This window comes from Oncorhynchus mykiss, chromosome 13, assembly GCF_013265735.2.
Source record: "Oncorhynchus mykiss isolate Arlee chromosome 13, USDA_OmykA_1.1, whole genome shotgun sequence".
Taxonomy (NCBI): domain Eukaryota; kingdom Metazoa; phylum Chordata; class Actinopteri; order Salmoniformes; family Salmonidae; genus Oncorhynchus; species Oncorhynchus mykiss.
In genome coordinates this window covers 40,141,441-40,157,888 of record NC_048577.1, presented here as the reverse complement: position 1 = coordinate 40,157,888, position 16,448 = coordinate 40,141,441, and the positions used below count along the sequence as shown (strand labels likewise).

The 16,448-nt window shown below is 42.1% G+C and overlaps 1 long non-coding RNA gene across 4 annotated transcripts in view; it reads right to left on the bottom strand.

Moving 5' to 3' along the window:
- Nucleotides 1-1,667: 1,667 nt before the first annotated feature.
- LOC110486337 overlaps nt 1,668-16,448 on the bottom strand; it is a 60,269-nt gene continuing 45,488 nt past the window's right edge. For all 4 annotated transcript variants that reach the window (XR_005035537.1, XR_005035536.1, XR_002468060.2 and 1 more), the window contains 2 exons: nt 3,404-3,554; nt 1,668-1,968 (listed from right to left, as the gene is read on the bottom strand). This is a non-coding gene — a long non-coding RNA (uncharacterized LOC110486337). The remainder of the gene's footprint in view (nt 1,969-3,403; nt 3,555-16,448) is intronic.

Sequence of the window (16,448 nt, the reverse complement as noted above, 5' to 3'; positions counted from 1 at the left end):
GATTCCTCCTAGATCAGAAATGAATCTGTATACATTGCACACTTCTCTGCCAGGAAATCTACATAAGAAAACTGTCCTATGTGTTGCATTTGTCACAAAAATTCCAACTGAACCAGCTTATAAATTATCTAAGGACATTTGCGCTCCTTTTGACACTTCTGAGGTCCACATCTCACATCCCATCTCTACCGCGCGAGCGTAGATGAGGACCACTTTATGTCCAGCTTGGCATATTGAGTGAGTCGTGACCTTCTGTCAGGTGAAACCCTTTCTTTATCCCCACTCCCAGTCCACAACCCATCATCCATCCACAATGTCTTCTCTTAGAGGATTTCACAGGTACAGACTAGTGTAGCTACTCTTATGTTTGGCTGGCCCAATATCTGTGGGGGAGGCCAAAATAAAGTAGAAATCAGATGGAGACTGAAGAGTTAGAGGGGGTTATAATCCCACAGAGGAGGTGGACATGGCAGACTGATTCTAGATACAGGTCCCATCCCATCGCCAAAACCCAGCTCCTTGGAAGGATTAGTCTGTTAAGGCTCCCAGAATGTTTCTTTAATGGAACTAGAGAGGTTAGATTACACTGATATCAATCTCCACAGCCTGCCAAGTCCCTGGTACCTCTGCCTCTAGTCTACAGTGGGGGGGGGGGGGGGGGGGGGGGGGGGGGGGGGGGTGGGGGTGGGGGGGTGGGGGGGGGTTCTTCCTATCTATACGTATCAGAACACTTTAAAGTGGTGGTATGGTGTTGAGCTGAGTCCCACGTTCTTGATTGAGTTCTGCACTGTGTGTCTAATCATCAATCACTCTGGCCAATGCAGTCAGATCACGTAGCACAGTGAAGTGCACAGGTTATTTGTTTGTAGTATTCCCCAATACAGATCCGGGAGGGGGATGAAACTGTCAAGTTTTTCCACACTTTTTAAGTCTGAACATCTTAAGAATCGAACTACAGACAGCTTCACACTCTGTAGGGCCCTGCAAGACTAGCAGTGAAGTGCGATGCCAGGTATAGTTTCAAGGTGGCTGCTGTCCAGGGTCCTGAAATCGTGCAGAGCGGTTGACCAGGGGATTTCCATGGGGTGTTTGTTCAGTAGTGGTAATTTTGAGGCTTAGGAATTTTCAGTTTTATGTCCGTACTGCATTAAACATTAATGTAAGAGGAATGCATGGTCAATTTTCTCTTGCATCTCAGTCTGATATAACAATTTATTCAAACTGATCAACTGTTTGTTATTTCTATTCTACATTCACATGCTGTATTCATATAACTTCATAAAAGCATTGTTGGTAAGATTCAGAGAAATAAATAAAACGTGTTTTTCACAGTAGAAACTTTCCAACGACAGGTTGTCTTTGATTAGATTTAAGTCCTTCTGACAGGAAGAATATGCATTTGTGAAAGCAGTGGTTACGAAAGAGGCAAACACCCCGTCACGTGCTGCTGCCTATTAAAGAAACAGCAGAAATGTTGCATCGTGAATGCCTTGGAGAGGAGGGGAGAAGGGAAAATGGCACCACTCTGCCAGGAGAAAACTGTGCAGGGGAGTTTATGGATTTAGGGTTGCCGTGGTAACACCAGCATCAGCACTAAATGCAGTTAAGATGTTCTTAAAGATAGATTTTTAAAGAAGTGCATATTAAAAGAGGAAGCGCACGAGAGGTTAGATTTAATTCACTATGTTTATTTGATCATAAAAAAAAACGATTGATTTAAGTACTTGGGGCAAATATGTCGTTTTTGGTAGAATATTCATTCTAGGTTATCACAATATACCATAGCCTACCCATTGTATATCCCCAACAATGTCTATGCTTATACAACAAACTAATACAAAATTCATGCATACAAAATAGCAAATGCAAGTCCTTGACTCCTCAGTATTCTTCACAAACATGTTAAATGTGGTTGGCTGTCAACCCTACATAAACAAAGGGCTTGGCGTTTCAGTCGGGAAGCCGAGCCTGCAGGAAAAAAATCACACAGTTACGCTGTAGCCAGTCAAGTGGATGGCTGTCAAACGTATGCAATGGAAGAGGGAGCAATTGACATTCGGTTAGCAAGACACAGACAGGGCCAAATCGGTGGCTGCAAAGCAGGCTCTGAATGCACCAAATACCCATGCCAGTGGACAAGAGACACAGCCCAGCACAGTGTGTCCAGCCCAGCACAACAGCAAGCCATAGCAAGACACAGCAGCCTGGACCAAAATCTGTGGAGGTCTGAACACATACAGGCACATAGGGATTACTGCTGATGCAGAGCTCTTTAGAGAGAGAGAGAGAGAGAGAGAACCCTCCTATCGTCTCACACAGACAAAGGCTGGGGAAATCAAAGAGGCTTGAGGCAGAGAAAAGAGGGTCTCGCTCTGGCTTTTGGATATGTAGATGGTTTGAGTGGTTTACGATCTGTGCGACTGCGATGATCTTCACAGCGGTATAATCAATGTAAAGTCGCTTTCTCAAAGGGGTCAAATCCCCACAGGTGTAGTCAGACAATCACCAGACTAGTTCTGCTTCTGCTCTGTGAGAGTGGTTAGCACAAGTCCTTGTTATGGAATAAACAGTACTGATAAACCCTGAATATTATATTTACAAACATGCCTTGGTTTTGGTATCAATACCATTAAACTATATAGTGTGGGATGCACAGACAGCTGCTGTGTAAGCTTGTTAGCTACTCTGTGAGCTCCACCATATCTATTTGGTCTGGTATCAATGATATTTGGACTATTTCAGCGGGATTTGTTTATTTGTGTCATGAAAGACCTTCACAGTCATGGAACACAGAAAGGTCATTGTTCTGCAGAGTGACTGAAGACGGTAGCTCTGTCTGTGCCATTTTCTCTTTACCCATGTGGCTTCTTGAAAATGCCCTTCACTGTCCAGTACAGTTCATTTCTCCCCCTCTGTAGCTCTCCCATTATGGGAACAGTGGCTTCACAATACGTCAAGGCATTTCATTTCCCGACCAATCTACCAGCCACACATTATGTTCCCATCTCCCCATGCAGATTTTTATTCTGTCCAGATTTCTCCATTTGTAATATGTTTTGACTTCATGTTTCATTCTAGCCCACGTTTTCTGAGTATGGAGAAACCAAATGACACATTTCTGGAAGAGAGGGAAATAAATGTTAAGAGTTCCACAGGGACTCCCCTCCCCTAACTTGAAGGTTCTCTGGTTGCCGGAAAAGTTACATCAAGGAATATTTTTTTGTATGCCTCTTTCTCAATCCGAGGGTATAAGTGAAAAAAAGAATGACAGGGAGGGAGAGATTGAGAAAGAGAGAAGGAGGGAGGGAGAGATAGAGTGAGGAGGAGGGGGGGGGTGTAATGGATTCAATGTCACTGTCTAAAAGTTTCCTGCTGTTCAGCATGCTGTATGAGGTGGTCTTACTCTTTAGGTCATATCTCCTCACAGCGTGACGGCGGATGGCTCCCTCTCAGCGGCTGCTGGCACAGGCAACCTGGTTTGTAGCGCACGTAGCACTCACAGAACAGTGGCAAAGAAAGCCAACCTGGACCAGTCCCGCCAATCTTCATATGCCCTTGAAAGAATGAGACTCATTTGAAATACCTCTCTTGATTTATGAGCTTTCTTTCCTTCTGTGACTTAATTTAAATAAAATGTAGTGTCGTTGGGATACGAAGGCTGATTATTTAATTTGCCTGTTGTTAGTTTGAATATTATTTATGTGGTATCTGATGAGTGACCTATAATTGTGAATCAAAAATCTGGCATCGAATGAAGCCTTATGGTAAACATCACAAAGCACTAGTTTGAATGCATCTGGTATGTACGTATCTAGGCCAGCAGCCTAGCCTACTGTACCAATGATATTTCCTGACTTTCTCCTCCTATGGGACTTTAGTTCCCACCACCAGCAGCCATCAGCAGACGTGATTAAGTTTCCAATTAGGTTGTATGCCTGACTGTCTGACTTCAGCACAGCTACAATGGAACAGGTCCCTCAGTCCATCAGAGGCTGCAGGCTGAGGACATACAGACGCCATGCTGGGAACCTGAACAGTGAGGAATCTTGACAAAGAGGAAGGATCAGTATGACTGTTAAGTTACCTGATTGGACCATTTCCACAGAGGAGTCGCTCTCTAGGGCTGTTCAACTGGTAAGACATCCATTCTGACCAGCTGCAGTTAGGCTGTGCTAAACTGTGATATGTGTGTGTGTGTACATTCAAGTGTGCATATGCTGATGGAGATATGATCGAATATTTCTGGTTTCATTACATAATGGTGATGGTGGGAAAATAATATGCATTTTATTACATTTTTATATGAAAATATGAATAATAATCTTGCCCCTCTGCAGCAGACATGGCAATATGTATGGAACATCGAATCGCAATAGAAATCACAGCATTGAATCCCAATACACATCAATAAAATCGCAGTATCGAATCACAATACATATAGAATATAGAGAATCACAATACATATAGAATATAGAGAATCACAATACATATAGAATATAGAGAATCACAATACACATCGTATCGGCACCGAGGCTAAGTATCGTGACGAAATCGTATCGTGAGATCACTGGCAATTCCCAGCCCTATTACATAACATAGACTAGAATATATTCACAAAAGTGAATATTAATAATACATAATACAGTACAAAGGCTCAAGCTATTACAGTAATGTGCGGATATTGAAATACTGTAATTGTCAAAGTTACAGAGGTAATTTCAATCAAAGATGGCTGTGAGATAGAAAAAGCAATTTTCTCCACCAAGCCTCTTTCATGATGGCACGGAATACTTTGTGCTATGATCAGGGTAAGATTGAGAAATGTGAAACAGGTGTTTGAAGCAGACTCTGTGAACTGTGTTAGGCATATGGTGTCCACACGCTAATCAAGGAACGTGACAGTACAAGGGGAGGTGGCCAGCTGGTGAAATACGACATGAACTCGGGGTTAATGAGTCTCTAACTTAAATCAAAGTAGACTGGAAAGTCACCTTCCATGGCAACAACAGGAACCTGCTGGAATGACAACCAGGCTGACATAAAACATCATTCTAATTAATGTGGCTTAGAGAGCAGCTGAGACCCTTCACTGACATGAGGATTTTCTCAGAATGCGACAAAGAGATCCAGAATGCTAATATCAACAATGGCAAACAGGAGCTAGGCCTATTTTACAGATAAGGAAGCAATGCTGTGTTAATGCCCTTTCAAAGGCAGTTGACATGATAAATACGAGTAAATTGTGAGACCTTTTCATCGTGTTTTAGGCCATTTCAAAGGGATGGAGAGGACAAATAAAGTGGATTTACAATATGCCTAATAGAATTGCAGGATTTCTATAAGATGGTAAAGCGATTGCATCTGACATTGACAAGAACAGGCCTCCTTTGTCCAGTGCCAAAGTAATCAGTGCAAAAGTAATCCCCCCCTCCCCCAAGTCAACAGCTACATGTAAATAACCAGTGAAGATTAGATTGTGAGGCGTGGAATAACATGATGCATCTTTTAATTATGACTGATTCCTACTTCTAAGCACTACAGCCGTCTGTAGATTAGAACCACCACCAGACATCACCCTGTCTATGTTCCAACGCCTCTCAATTCATTTTTTGTATACAGTAATTGGCTTTTGTTTCTGTTCTATTGAGTCCGTTAGAAAAGCATGATCAGCATTGCCAACAGATTTATTTATCTTGTCTTAAAAATTTGGGAAATATGAATTTCTAATCCTGGTTGTTTAAACCACAGCCCGTCCCAGAGGGCAAAACATCTCTCCTTCCAAATTAAACCAATATAAATATAATGAGACTTCTCAGCAAATATATTGCTGGCTTAAGAGCTGTACAACATCTATTTATCCTGCTTTATTACGGTCATTTCCATGTTCATGTCTAGGAGGGTGCCTGCCGAATGACTGGACATAATGATTCAAGAGGGAGACAGACCGGTCTTTCTCTCTGTGCCCAAGCCTTCACACATGGTGTGGAAATCCTTCTTTCACAGTTTATTTCACTCCCTCTCCACCAGTGGCCCCTCACCTTTGCCAGACTCTTAGAGAGGACCAGCATGTGAATGGGGCTTCTCAACAATCAGCCCTCTTCCTGGATCAGGGACACACACACACTTGCACACACACACACACACACACACACACACTCCACACCAAAGTCTCATCACTAGACGCTGACCTATATTAGACAAGTAAAGTTTTTTTTAGAACAGAGCTCCACAGGCTCACCTCTGGCCCAGTAAAACACTACCAAACTATAGCATTCAGAAGGACATCAATATGGGAAGACATTAGTCTGACATCTACAGAAACATAATATCAGCTGGGTAACCGTGTGATTCATTAAAGGGGAACTCCACTGAGACATGGTGCTTTCCCACTGCCATCACAACCAATGTATTCCCTCCTATAGAAAGTGAAATGACTCGAGGACTGTGAGTAGGAAGTAGGACTAATTGGATGATTTGTAAGCCTAATTACTGTCAGTACAGTGTGTTTGCACTGTGAAGTTGCCCATACATTATGTGTGGTGAAGACTCAAGAGGTGTCATTATATTTAACATGGCCAGAGGCTGGAGGGAGAGAGAGAGAGAAGGGGGGAGGGCATAACGAGTGCTCTTACCATCCAATCCTTCAGTGCCAGTAAAGTGATCTCTCTCATGACACTAGTTGTTTCCAGCTGTATAATGTGAATAGGTTAATGTACCTAATGATCATAGACATTCTAAGAGCATCAAAATACATCTTCAAATGTATCATGTAAAATCCCAGAGAAGCCAAAGAGAAAGCCAGTAGTTTCCAGCTGCTGTTTATCAGTGGTTCCGTAAATGGGCTGTGAGAGGAGGTTACCAGGCAGGCCTGCTGCACAATGAGTCCCTGTCAGCAGCAACCGAAGTCTCACCACAGTGAGCTACAGTAAACCACCCTCATTAGAGTTCCAATGAGAGACAGAGCACAGGGTCGACCCAAAGCTGCGGGCGAATTCTGCCCAGAGAAATCAGATGTAATGAAAGGGGCCTGCAACTCTCCAGGGGACACGCAGAGCTGTTGCCCACTGTTTGAAATGCAGAGAGAGAGAGAGCGGGAGGGAGACAGAGAGAGACAACTACTGTAGGGCCCATGCAGCCTGATCTAACGTGACGATGAGGAGGACAATGAGTATTGTGGCAGCAGAAGTACTGTGGGCCCATTTCATAATTCATACCTCCATTTCTACAGAGTGTGTGTGAGTGGTGTGTGAGTGAGCCAGCGAAAAAAATCACTAAGCAAGTCCTCCAAACTTCTACTGCCTGCATCTACACTAGTAATGATTTCTCCTGGATTTTCTCAGTCTGACTAGGGCAGACCTAAATCTGGGATCTAGTAATGAGGCGAGGTTCTCTATAAACGACTACTGTGCACTTCATTTGTCCATCTCACAATGCAAACATTGTTTGTTTTGGCTTTAACAAGTCTTTCCTCTGTCGTGTGCTGCAACAAACGGGCCCAGCCAGAGGGAACAGAAACAGCGTGTGTTTGCCATGTGGGTTGAAGGAACTGATGCGTGCAACTGTTCACTAAGGGACCTCCTCAAACGTCTCCATTGGTTGGAGAGCTGGAGAACACATTTAATCATATCCCCTTGAAGTGTCACAGATCTAAAATTAGAGTTTGTAAGGACAGGCTGGATCCAATGTTCCATTTCATCCCAGCAAGGGTCCACTTTGTGAGGCTTCACTTCCTCCTTCCTGCTGCATCCTGGTACTTCAGATGAAGGAAGAGGCACCTGCCCGAGCTCACTTACCTCCATATGGGCCTGAATCTATTTTCCCTGTTACACACTTATGTAATGGAAATGTGTTTCTTGCATATCCCAACTCCCCCTGAGACACCTGCAGGGAGTGGGGTCACAGCCAGGGTCACCATTCTACACCTTACAGTGAAATGCTTACTTACAAGCCCTTAACCAACAATGCAGTTTAAGAAAAATACCCCCCAAAAATAAGAAAAAGTAACAAATAATGAAACAGCAGCAGTAAAATAACGCTAGCGAGACTATATACAGGGGGTACCGGTACAGAGTCAATGTGCGGGGGCACCGGTTAGGTGAGGTAATTGAGGTAATATGTACATGTGGGTAGAGTTATTAATGTGACTTATGCATAGATAAAAAAAGAGAGTAGCAGCAGTGTAATAGAGGGGGCGGGGGGCAATGCAAATAATCTGGGTAGCCCTTTGATTATATGCTCAGAAGTCTTATGGCTTGGGCGTAGAAGCTGTTGTGAAGGTTCTTGGACCTAGATATCCCAATCAGTGTCACAGTTAACCTACACGTTGGTGGTGGTATTGGCAAACTATATGTTGAATTACTAATAAACAAAGAAGATTGCTTAAAACATTGTATTTCATGCTATACCATGACTCAAACTGGAAAAATAAAAAAAAAGGTTGACAGTTACCATGTGCAGTTTCTCCAATCTGTCTTTACAGTGCATTGCGAAAGTATTCGGCCCCCTTGAACTTTGCGACCTTTTGCCACATTTCAGGCTTCAAACATAAAGATATAAAACTGTATTTTTTTGTGAAGAATCAACAACAAGTGGGACACAATCATGAAGTGGAATGACATTTATTGGATATTTCAAACTTTTTTAACAAATCAAAAACTGAAAAATTGGGCGTGCAAAATTATTCAGCCCCTTTACTTTCAGTGCAGCAAACTCTCTCCAGTTCAAATTGATGGGAAGATGGATGGAGCCAAATACAGGACCATTCTGGAAGAAAACCTGATGGAGTCTGCAAAAGACCCGAGACTGGGACGGAGATTTGTCTTCCAACAAGACAATGATCCAAAACATAAAGCAAAATCTACAATGGAATGGTTCAAAAATAAACATATCCAGGTGTTAGAATGGCCAAGTCAAAGTCCAGACCTGAATCCAATCGAGAATCTGTGGAAAGAACTGAAAACTGCTGTTCTCAAATGCTCTCCATCCAACCTCACTGAGCTCGAGCTGTTTTGCAAGGAGGAATGGGAAAAAATGTCAGTCTCTCGATGTGCAAAACTGATAGAGACATACCCCAAGCGACTTACAGCTGTAATCGCATCATAAGGTGGCGCTACAAAGTATTAATTTAAGGGGGCTGAATAATTTTGCACGCCCAATTTTTCAGTTTTTGATTTGTTAAAAAAGTTTGAAATATCCAATAAATGTCATTCCACTTCATGATTGTGTCCCACTTGTTGTTGATTCTTCACAAAAAAATACAGTTTTATATCTTTATGTTTGAAGCCTGAAATGTGGCAAAAGGTCGCAAAGTTCAAGGGGGCCGAATACTTTCGCAATGCACTGTACCTGTATATTGATATGCTGGTCAAAATTCTCTTTCCTCCAAGAGCTAGAGTGGGTGTTCTTGGGAGTACCTCCGAATTGTTGATCTGTTCCAAGCATTGCACTTATTCTCCCTCCCAGTCTTACCATGTGATGAAGGACTTGTTTCTCAGCTCATTGTCTGCTGGCAGCTCACAAGGAGAGCAGTGGTAAAGAGCAAACAGATTAGAAATACAGAAAAGGTAAGAAAGTTTTCTGAAGAGTTGAGAGAAAAAAGGGGTATTGTAAAGGGAAGAGCACAAGTATCCAGGGATTTGCTAAGGATTACCACAATATATTTGTGAAAGACGTGCATTTTTTTGGGCTCAGCACAAAATGAAAAGGAATGCAGTCTCTGGATTAAGGATAATCTTCATGTTTTCTATTCTAATCCCTATTATCTGTCTGTTAGAGTACACATACTGCACCAGCATGTAGCCTACTGTTCTAACATCCGATTGTCCTCAAAGAAAGAATCATTACACATGGCTTAATATATTCATCTCAGAGAGAGCGAGAGAGAGATCCTCCTCCCAATTGTGCTTTGGTCTTTCTCACCAATATTTGCCCTTACTTTTTTAATCCATAGGCTAGGCAGAGAAGAGAGCGGAACAAAATGATTGTTTCATTTGAAGAGATAAGTGTCTCCTCCTTCTTCATCTCTCTCCCTCTTCCCTCTCTCTCTCGCTCCTATCATCACCGCTCCACTACTGCTGGAGAAATATCGTAGCAGAGGAAACTGAAATAATTGGATCAGAACTCTGGATGGAACACAAGGTATACGTGCAGTATCACTTCACGTACCATAGACACTGTTTAGAAGCAGTGTTGTAGTTGTGCATTCATCCCTCATTATAACTCCAGCTCTCCATATACAGTATATTGACTGTTAAGAAATCCTTTTGTCATGGCCTCAAAGCAGATTTACACAGTTGCCACAGCCATTAAATTTGTCATGGCACATGCAGATCTCCCATGAAAAACTGGTCTGACAAGCCACTTGAGACGTTTCTACGCAGTATATTACACTGGTTATTGAGATACATTTTGAGAACTAATGATAGACCTATTCTAATTCCGATGCTATTCCTCAAACATACAGTTATACATATTGTGTAGAAATGACAATGGCAATTGTCTATTGGAAATGGCACCTGACTGCATTCTTCTCCAAGGTGGCTGATGCAGCTCACATGGAGAGTGACAGAGGGTGACACTCAGTTACTCCACTTGAGTCGATCAGACGTGACTCTGAGGGCTTTGATCTCCAATCCACCAGAGAGGCACAAGGATTCACAGCCCTCTCCCCATGACACCTCCATAATCTCCAGGCCTACAGCCAGACCCGCCAAGCTGTCTCAATCACCAGCCGTGTCCCCTATGCCTGCCCACTGAACACTGCACTCCACCCTACTGCTAAGTGAAATAACAAGAAAAATGAAGTTGTCCAATACTGGATATCTTATTATAGTATTATAATGGTGTGTGTTCTCGTTATTTTAATCCATTTAGAGTGTTCTTACATGTTGAGAAAAACATTTGATTAAAAGAAAGCACATTGGTAAAAACCAAAAGGACAAAAAAAACTAAGTGAGAGAGAGAGAGAGAGAGAAACTAGAGTGAGTGGCAGGCTATCCAGGCATTTCCTCTGAAACCTACAATTATGAGCATGGCTCAATAGTAGTCAGAAACAAATATCCAACTGTGCCTGGCATTCTAGAAATGGAACACCTAGAAAACCATGTATAATTCAGAGGGTACCGTGGTTAAATATACACCAGAGGTAGAACTGGGTCAAAGACATAGAAACCCCCCAAAATATATACTCTTGTATGAATCAAAATGAGTCTGATGTGACTGCGAGACGTCCCATAAAAATTCTCTCCTCTTCTTTCAACTTTGCATAGAGCCTGGTGTTCTGATATAGAGCCATTATTGTATTACAAGAATATTACTTTAAGTCCTGTCTTTGGTCATGTAGTAAGTCCATGCATTTGTTCCTCTTCATATGCTTCATGGCACACAGTCAAAAATACCCCCAAAAAGATGAGTTGAAGCGGAGCTAGAATGTGGTCTCCCTCCAGCGATATCTCATCTGGTATGGAGCGAGCATAGGTAGTAGTCATTTCCACAGTGCCAGCAGCTAGGTCTGGTGTAATAGGGTTGCCTTTAAACTCTGTGTGAGATTGAATTACCTTCCTTTACCTTCCTCATTGCTAGTAACAAGTCTATTTCACAGGCTGCAGCCCAGGCTCTGCTACTGCCAAGCTTATTAACCTCTCTGGTATAGCGGAGCAATCTAATCCCCACTATAACCAGACTGCACACATGCAGGAGCATATAGCCAGACACCATACACACACACCCACACAACAAGTGATACCGTATACTGTACTGTTAAGTAGAATAAAATATTACAAGCCAATAGCATTATGTGATGGCCCATGTGTCTCTTTGTGGCCCACAACACAAGAGGATTGGGAAAAGCATTTACTTATCAACAGTTATGTCATCTGTTTGGTGCCCATATGTTGGATATAGAACACATTGTGTATGCAATGTACTGTGCGGCACAACATGCAGGAAAAGCTGCATTATTCATTGTGTGCATAATGTTCCAAAGGTGTGGATTGGGACGGCAGAGCTGGGATGAAAGACCCAGGGGAAGCCGCCATGTTTAATGTCTGTGGCTAAAGCACAGAAGACTGCTCACTCACAGTGGAATATATCTGCTTGTACATTACAGCCTAAAACCTCTCATTTCTGCTCTTCTGTTGTAGGCAAACATTAGAAGATGACTGGTAAATGTCAGGATTTATCTTTTTCACAGGGCCACTGCTTTGTACTCTGAAAAAGAAAGCATGTTTTGGAATGGCACAGGCCCAGGCGGGAGCCCGGCAGAGCGGTCCGTTTTCAGCTCCCAGTTCCAAGTACAAGATGAGAGGGTAAATCGATTAAACGCCTTTAACAGGATAACTTTGGATTAGCATGTAAAAGAGTTGCGATTAATGCATAGTGAAGTTATAGGATGAATAGAGGTAAAACTCAAGAGTAGAGTCCTATCTGTCCATACAGATAGCCCTGAGAGGAGAGAAATAAGCCTGGGACACCAAACAAGAGCACTGGGTAAGGGTACACTGTTAGCACCTTTTTTTCTATCCAGAAACTAAAAAGTGTCTTTGGCTGTGTCCATAGGAGTTCCATTTGAAGTACCCTTTTTGGTTCCATGTAAAGCCCTTTTCTGATTGATGCTCTAACTTTGTCAAAGCCCAGTTTGTGCATGTGCCAATAACTTTGTACAGGAAAATAAAACTATGAACAAAGTTGTCTGTTCATCCCTGAGGCAGAACATAATTTTTTTAGGCTTCTACTCACATTTATTCTATGTCTCATACTCCCCTGGAGTACATTACAGCCTAAACCCCTGGAGTACATTACCCCTGGAGTACATTACAGCCTAAACCCATGGAGTACATTACCCCTGGAGTACATTACAGCCTAAACCCATGGAGTACATTACCCCTGGAGTACATTACAGCCTAAACCCCTGGAGTACATTACAGCCTAAACCCCTGGAGTACATTACCTCTGGAGTACATTACCCCTGGAGTACATTACAGCCTAAACCCCTGGAGTACATTACCCCTGGAGTACATTACAGCCTAAACCCATGGAGTACATTACCCCTGGCGTACAATACCTCTGGAATACATTACCCCTGGAGTACATTACCCCTGGAGTAGATTACATCCTAAACCCCTGGAGTAAATTATCCCTGGCGTACATTATCCCTGGAGTACATTACATCCTAAACCCCTGGAGTAAATTATCCCTGGCGTACATTAACCCTGGCGTACATTACCCTTGGAGTACATTACCCCTGGAGTACATTACCCCTGGAGTATGAGAAGTCTTGAGCAGAACAAGCTCTGGGCAATAGAGTAATAACAAACCCACTTCCATCACCTCGCTTACGACACACGTTTAGATTTTTTTCACTGCTAAAATGCACTTAAAATCAAATTAGTTATTTTCTCATGAATGTATGGTTGGGGGAGGGAGGGGTGAGAGAAAGAGAAGCATTTCTCGCTTTTCAACTTTTGTAGGTCAGCAATATGAATCATGAAAAGTTATTACAAATAATTTGTGTGGAACAAAGGAAATGTGAATCATTTTCAATTCACTCGTAGCCTCGGTAATATACTTTGCTCTATCTGAAATTCCATTTCTGTTGGAGAATTTAGCCCTCAAAATTGAAGAGGAAAAATGTAACTATTGTGTACGTTGGTTGTTCTTCACTCTGCTGGAAATCCTTGTAGACTGAATTATGAATACATGCATTATAATGACAACAGTTGAGATATCTACAAGGAGGAATAAGAGAAACAAATAATCTAAGCCCGCTGAAGATGATAGCTCTGCTGAGGACCGAAAATAATATCTACTGTAAATGAAATGCTGGATCAATGCTGCATTGCAAAACTAAACCCCCCTGCAGCTACTGAACTAGATAGGCCTGTCATTTTTCATCAGACAGATAGAGAGCTCACTGTGCCCTCTGGATGAAATGGACAGGGGATAGGACTGTCTTTTTTCATCAGACAGATAGAGAGCTCACTGTGCCCTCTGGATGAAATAGACAGGGGATAGGACTGTCTTTTTTCATCAGACAGATAGAGAGCTCACGGGGGCCTCTGGATGAAATAGACAGGGGATAGGACTGTCTTTTTTCATCAGACAGATAGAGAGCTCACGGGGGCCTCTGGATGAAATAGACAGGGGATATGACTGTCTTTTTTCATCAGACAGATAGAGAGCTCACGGGGGCCTCTGGATGAAATAGACAGGGGATAGGACTGTCTTTTTTCATCAGACAGATAGAGAGCTCACGGTGCCCTCTGGATGAAATGGATAGGGGATAGGACTGACCTGGATAAAGTTGAGCAGGAAACTGACAGACTTCAAATTTGTCCTGGATTCCAGGAGAATCCAGCCGTGGGTGACTGTGCTAATTAGACTGCAATGTGAAAAGTACTACAGTAATGTAGTGATCAGTATCAATCACATAATGAATTCTATAAGCAACAGTATTATTCACTTTGGTGGGAGAAGGAGGACTAATTTCCATACATGAGTGCTACTTTCAATTACTGACTGGTACTTTCAATTACTTGGTTCAAAATAACATTTTGAACCAAGCCCTCTAACTCAATACTAGTCTCTAGTGACTGACGAAAACATTTGGTTCAGGTTGCCGAGATTAACCAAATAATAACCTAATTGTTATGATTTGACTGTCACTGCATTAACACAGTTCTTTCATCAGATTTTAAAAGACAAATTCCTGTCATCATACTGTGAAGACAGACACCATGCTGTCATCGACCAGTAATGTCATCCTGTTGGTGCTCTCCCAGGCCCACAATGACTGGTATCAGGGCAGGGCAGAGTGATCAACTGCTGCCATAGTAAAGATACCTTAATAGAATACTACTCAAGTTAAAGACACCCAGTAAAATACTACTTGAGTAAAAGTCTGAAAGTATAATGGTTTTAAATATACTTAAGTATCAAAAGTAAAAGTATGAATCATTTCAAATTCTGTGTATAAAGCAAACCAGACGGCATCATTTTCTTGTTTTACATTTTTTTAACTTAAGGATAGCCAGGGGCATGCTCCATGTGTTTAGTGAGTCTGCCAGTAGGGATGACCAGGGATGATCTCTTGATAAGTGTGTGAATTAGGCAATTTTCCTGTCCTGCTAATCATTCAAAATGTGACGAGCACTTTTGGGTGTCAGGGAAAATGTATGGAATAAAATGTACATAATTTTCTTTAGGAATGTAGTGAAGTAAAAAGTAAAACTTGTCAAACATATTAATAGTAAAGTACAGATACCCCAAATAACTACTTAACTAGTACTTTACACCACTGTACTGCAGTCTCACACACCAGAACCCCCCCCCCCCAATTATCCTCAATACAGACAGTCTTATCCTAGATTATTTTTACAGAAACCCTGGCATTTAATCAAGGATCTGTGTTCACAATGGTTTAACCCCCATTACTGTAATTTCACACAAAGAATATTTAAAACGGCCAAACATGACTATGCAATCTAATTATCCAGCAGTGGAGTTTGTTAGTCTTGGTACGTTTGGTTTTATCTCATTTTGCAAATCTGTTTAGAGAGGTCCCTGAACACCTGTTTCAAGCCGTAAATAGAGTATCCCATGCATTTTTTAAAAGACAAGGTCTAACATAAGGTGTGAGTGATGAGGACAGTTTGGATCCTCTCAGTAGACTTGTTTTTTTTCTTTCATGTCATGTTCCCAACGCCTGCTTCTGTCCAAACCAGAGAAACTGGCCCAGAACTCACATCACAGGTGGACTGACCAGGGAGGGAAGTGTAGAGAGAACTTTATAGGGCTCCATAACTAATCTGCTGTCTGGAGGATGACATTTCAGGACATTTTGTGCACAGAGGCCCTCAGACCTGTGGTGGAGAAAAGTTAAAAGCCCAAAGTGCCACATATTCAACCTCCTGCCTGCAAAGACCTGTACTACAGTAGAGAGATGTAAAGCTCAGTGCTACGATAAATATTTGATTCACAATCAGGATCTGTCAAGCCCAACTTTTTAAACAATCATGAATCGGGTCCTTGGTGTGCAATTACGGCAGCTGTGGAATGTCAATGAGGTGAAGGAGGGCAGGAATCAATGTGTTCCTGCCTAGGACACAGACAAACAGAGACAGACAAGCAGACAGACAGACATTTCAGCTAGCCATGGAACCGCTGGGACACTATGTGATTGATATGAGTGGTGATATGATAAACCACACCCCCTTGTTGAAAAGCAAATGGCATGAAAAGGTTTTAACCACAAAATAAAAACCCAATGACAGTGAGATCACCGGGCTACGCACAGGACAGAGACAAATAATGGATCTAAAATTAAGGATGTAACAAGATAAACATCTAGCCTAATTAATGTTTTAAGGTTGCCAATCTGTTGTACTTTATCTAAATCAAAAAAAAAATGTAAACCATTATTTCAACAAGGAACACAGACTGAGACAAAGGTC